Below are 6000 nucleotides of genomic sequence, written 5' to 3'. Positions count from 1 at the left end.
GTGAAAGAAAGAGAACAGGGGGGAGGGAGAGAATCTCTTGATATAAGGATGGGATAAAACAGGAGTATGACCAAAAGGATGAGAGTATATGTACATAATGTATTACAATTATTTTATGTCAATTTTAAAAATATTAAGTTATTTATTGTGAGAAAAGTTCATGATTTATATTATAAACATAATAAAACACTCCACATAGGCAACACATCCACACACATACTGCTCAGAAGGAGAGACTCAATTCGCTATTGATTTCAGTAGTTTGATTTTTGCATGTTGCTAAGCTAAAGGGGTGATATTAACATTTATGCCCTTGTCAGAGGCTTTTAACTTTTATTTATCCATTTTTATCATTTCATGCATTCCCAGTTAATTAAACTCATGACCTTGGCGTTTCCTGCGGCATAGTCTACTGTTTGATGTATATGCTTTTCAGAATTGAATGAAATATAATATTTAAAAAAATGTATTATATATATATATATATTTTTTTTTTTTACTGAGCTTGAATGCATTATGGCTTTGCCTTGACAACAGTTTTATTTTTTTATTTTTTTACAGTTTTTAAATGTAAAGTTTTTTAATATAAAGAATGTATGCTGTGTGTCTGTTTGTGTAATCCATATAGTGTGTGGTTCCATGAAAGTTGAAATGCACAGGGCAGATGTATAATTTCAGCATATGGGAAGTGAGTGTGAGAGTTTCCAAGAAATGATTTTTATTCATAGGCCATGAAAATAATTCTGCCAGAGCCTGCGGAGAGCTTCCACACACAAGCAGCGTTATGAGTACAACCACAGTGCCCCCTTATGGGTGATCAACAGAAAAACACCTCTAGCTGGCACCATGCACAGAAGCACACTGACTATAACCTTATGTGTAGATGGCAGATTTGCCTGAATCCCAACTTCTAAAGGGTTAGGATAGCTACCCGCTGACTTAAAGCTGGATTCTGAGAAAAACAGCAAACCTTGTGAAGGTGACTGTCCTACTGTGCTATGTTATATTAAGTGCTAGCTCTAAAGCCACATTCAAAACCCTGTACTCTTACATGGCAATGTGTTCTGTCTGAATGTAATAATAATTTTTTCCTCAAAAATGTTCTCACAAAGTACAAGCTACTGTGAAAAACACCTCTCATCCTCTCCATGGTGCTGTTACTGCACAGCGGAGCACCTTTAGCAACAGACTGTTCCCATCATGGTGTATGAGAAAACGTTTTTGCAGATCCTTTCTTCCTGCTGCCATCAGAGTGCAGAACTCTGCCTGAGTTGGATCTCTAGCCAGAGCATCTGTTTATCAGTTAAGTTTCTTTCAAAGTCATATTTCACCTGCAGCGTACAGCATGAGCTATTTACTGGTTGTATTTTATTTATTTCACTGACCTACTATAACTCCTAGTTATAGTAGGTTCCCTCTGGGGATCAATAAGTGTTCTTTTTTCTCCCTTTTTTATCATTATCATAATTAATCACTCTAAAAGATCAAATATTCATGCCCTACCTGCAAATCATTAACTCTTGTAAAACAAACATTTTTATATCAGTTTAAGACAATATACTGAATTAGCTCAAACTCAAAGTCTGCTAAATGTCTTATATACTAATATTTGTCTAATATTTTGTTTTGTACGGAGCCCCTAAAGGGACGTGGTGTGGAAAAAATTTAGGATGGGATCATTTTTTTTTTCTTTTTCAAATCTTTTACGTTCCCTCGCAAAAATATTTGCGTTCCCACGCAAAACCTGTTGTGAGCTCGGACAGACACTTCCTGTTTGTCCCGCTAACAGTGTTTCAGAGCTCCGTACGTTAATGGAGCGTTTCATAGTGTTTGAACTTGGACTCAAATATAAAGAAATGCTGTCAGTGCTTAAAGGGACACCAGGCAACGTTTTCGTGTTAATTAATCATCTTCGTAAGTCGGTATATGGTTAAATGACTCATTACAGGGCGAATGAAGACTCTCTCGCCCGCCCCTACTGCCTGTAGGAAGAATATCCCGCTTGTAAGTTCGGTGTATCCTACTACCCGCGTCCTTCAGTCTCACAAAGTCTCAGACATCGCGAGAAGCAGTATCAGTTTACGGCAAGCATCCCCAGCACAGAGGCAGGCTAACGAAACCCAGCTAGCGATTCCTGCAACATCACAAAACAGTTGACAATATCTCTCTTACTTTACAGATATGAGTTGAATTACGATGGCCTACACTTTTATTTTAAGTCACTAAGTCAACGCGTCTGATAATAGGCAATAAACATGTTGCACATATCATGATCGAGCTAGAAAAAACGTTCTGATGTTTTCTTAGACAAGCAAAGGTAAACCGTCATTCTACCAGATGAACTTATAGACCTTGCTAATATAACTTTAGACAAATATTAGCCTCCGATATTTTTTTTATGCTCATGCCCACTCTCCCAAAAAAACAAAACACGAAAGCAGTAGTTCGCCTCGTTCATATCGTTCGTTCCCGGTAAAAATACTAGTAGCCTATGCATGACAACACAATAAAAAAAAAAAAAAAAAAATTGCCATCAGTTGGAAAGAAAATATTACTTTACTTACCTCGGTAGACATAACTGGTTTTGAAATAGCCAGTTTCTCTGCTCAGCTGGGTTGCTGTTGCTCGTGGCGAGGGGGGAGGGACAACAGTTCATTTTTATGACAGTGTGTTTGAAAGCATTTACTACCAGACACTAGGGGGAGCTAGGGGGAGCTTCATAAAGAAAAAACACTCAGGCTTGCCTGGGGCACGTTCAAGTTCAAAACGGTGCGCTACATTTTGCTACGGTTTCCGGGTTGAACGACATGTTTCCTGGAAACGGCGTGCACCGGTGTGCAACGGGGTTTGAGATACGTTTTCTCTTGTTTGGTGGGTGTGTCAGAACTGCAGTCCAATCAGCAGCAACATGTATATAAAGCACGCGTATTAAAGTGAACTCGCACAATGGGTTCAAGGAAAGCAATTTACAAATGTGTTCGATGCAGCTCGGTATACGCAACAACTGAGGATATTAGACATGTTTGTCGTAAGTTGTATTGTAAAAATATAGGATATCAACATAATGATGTAGTTGTTTATATTTTTAGCTTCACTGCAAGTGTATGACATTTGGTATAGAAATAAACAATGGTAATTAAGTGCTTTTCCTAAAAATGAGAAAGAAAATACAGGGTATTAAAACAGTATGAACTACAAATAAAGTCAGTATGTGAGGCTAAATAGATGTGTTTTAATCTGAATTAGGTAAGATGTGTGCTTCTATTTCAGTTTCCACAAATCCCTTCACTCGATTGGGATGTTCTCTTTTGTTCTGGGCGGCAAGTGCAGTAACTGTAACATCGGGCATATTAACACATATTTATACCGACTTCATCAGGCTCCGAAAATTCTTCACAAAGAACACAAAGAATGGCCTTCTCAGCTGCCATAGTTGCAACTCCTGCGTCATCAGAACAGTGTGTTCAACGCATCACCGTTTTTGTTTAAAAACGTTGTGCAACGTTTTGTCGGCGCTGAACGCAGCCCAGGTGTCCCTTTAACTCAAGGAGTTCAGTGAAGTTATCAATTCACATAGGCTATTCGAACTTCCCGGATCAATATTCTTGAGCTAAACGTTGTTAACCCAAACGACACCTATTACAATCACAGTAACCTAGACAACGAGCTACAACCCAATTCTCCTCAAAACGAGCTTTATAATATAGGCTAAATGGATCTCTATGAGCAGGCGGCTGAGAGACGAGTTTGAAGGGACCGTCTGCAAAGTGCAATATAACCCAAAAAACTACTACAGCATCAACTCATAGTCAAAAATCCAAGTTCAAACGCTATGAAATGCTCCATTAACATACGGAGCTCTGAAAAACAGGAAGTGTCTGTCCGAGCTCAAAACAGGTTTTGCGAGGGAACTCAAATATCTTTGTGAGGGAATGCAAAGTTTCTCGGGGGAGATTTGGAGAAAAAGAATTCTCCCATCCTCAAATTTTTTCCACCACCACGTCCCTTTAGGGGCTCCATAGTTTTGCTCTGTAATGATACTGATTTTAAGTGCAAACCAAATGCTACAGTTCATCTCTGAAAATGTGGCATGTGAGTTATAGAATATGTAGTAATATTCCTGCTGCTATGCCTTTAAAACATGAGTGGCTTATTTTCCCGAATAATCAATAGGTATGGTAAGGTATGTATAAAGAATGGAGTATGTAAATTACTCATTAGTCTGTGTAAAAGTCTCAGAGCTATAGAGCTCAACATTTCTGGCTGGGTCTTGTGTCACCATTAAAAGTGTTTATTTTGCAATAATGACTGCACATTATCTGACTTGTTGCACGGCTGTTTGTCAAATAAATAAATAAAAGGACATGAAATATTGATTTGAGTGAGATTATCATTTGAGAAGAAAGACTATGGATTGATGTAAGAAACAGGCACATACAGTAAGCACAGATATGTGGGTAATAGTTTGCCTGGGATATTGGTCAGTTATACAAGTTAACGGTCATATATGAATTTATGTATTATATTGTAGTCATAGATTTAATATGCAACAGTTAAATGCTATAGAATAGAAGAAAAACTTTACTCCAGATCTTCTACGTGTCATCCTACTTCTACTGTTCTCTACAACAGCCTTAACAAGTCCTGAATGATTCTTGGCACTTTCCAAAGGACCTGTATTTTAGTTCTCTAAGTAGAGAGTTAAAGAGACAAGACCATTTTTCGAAAAAGAAAAGCGAAATGCAGAAGGAAGATTTAGAGTTTTTCGCACAAAGTAATCAAAAAAGCACAGCTAGGACTATCTCCAAAATGGCGCAGCACATAAGGATTCGTCTGGGTGCTATCGGCATAGACGCCATTCAGAATCTGCTAAGCTGCTCCCGCCACTCATGAGAGATTCCATTACAGAAGAAATGGGATAGCAACACAATTATCTCAAGTCCAATTCTCCAAGCCCCATTGTGTCTGCAAACTGAGACCTGAGCCTGGATTACTATGGGCCGGGAGGGGGGAATTCAACTCACCCTTCTCTGAATGCTCTAAGCTTTTTCCATCAAAAAGAGGAAAAGAAATAAGAGAGAGAGAGAAAACAAGAAAAAAAGGGCAGGGTTTGGATGGCTTGCGATTCAAAAGATTGGCCTTGGGTGGCTCAGAGCAGCAGATGCCTCAGCAGCAAAGAGGTCTCATACCGTCTGGAGAACTTGCCCCTTAACAACAGAGAGAAGATAAAAAAAGAGAAACTCAAGGTTTACAGGACAACAAAAAGACAATTCGAAGCACATATGAGAGGACAATGCTAATACTTATCCAAAAGTGACTGTGTGTGGCGTGCATGGCTGAGTCTGTGGTGCCTAGCTCCTCTTGTCTGTCATTGTGTAGAATAAAATGATGCAATTATGAGCAAGGCCCAGTGCATTGCAGCATTACATTGGCTTAATATTGCAAAAGCTACCAGGCAAAAGTCTTTTGGGACTTCACTTTGAATGAGGATATACATTTAATAGTAACATTCTGATTGCAGTTAACGGTGTGTCATCGATTGTGTCCAAAAACAATTACACTGCATGTCTTTATTAAGTGTGGAAAACTCTCAGGGGGATTGTCTTTGTCTGTAACTGTGCTGACAGCAGAACAGACTGTTATAACACACGCCAATTGCTTTTATTCCAACATTGCTGTACTCCAAACTTGCTGTTGTCTAAAAGTGATGTTTTAAAACGTAGTGAATAATTTCTTACTGATTTAGATTATACTTTTTTTTTTTCCCCAGAATATTTAAACAGGTCAGTTGATTTCATTTCATCACCCAGGAGTATCCAAACACTTTGATCAGATTGATTTTAGACTAGAAAGTTTGGATACAGCCCTCCTAGGTAATGAGATGAAATCAATTGACCTGTTTGAATTTTCTGAGGGGGGAAAAAAATCGAAATCAGATTTAATATTTTGCTCCATTTTGACATGATAGCAACACACAGTTGATGCAGATTTGTCGACTGC

This window comes from Squalius cephalus (genome assembly GCF_949319135.1).
Source record: "Squalius cephalus genome assembly, chromosome: 14".
Taxonomy (NCBI): domain Eukaryota; kingdom Metazoa; phylum Chordata; class Actinopteri; order Cypriniformes; family Leuciscidae; genus Squalius; species Squalius cephalus.
This window is presented reverse-complemented; position numbering follows the sequence as displayed.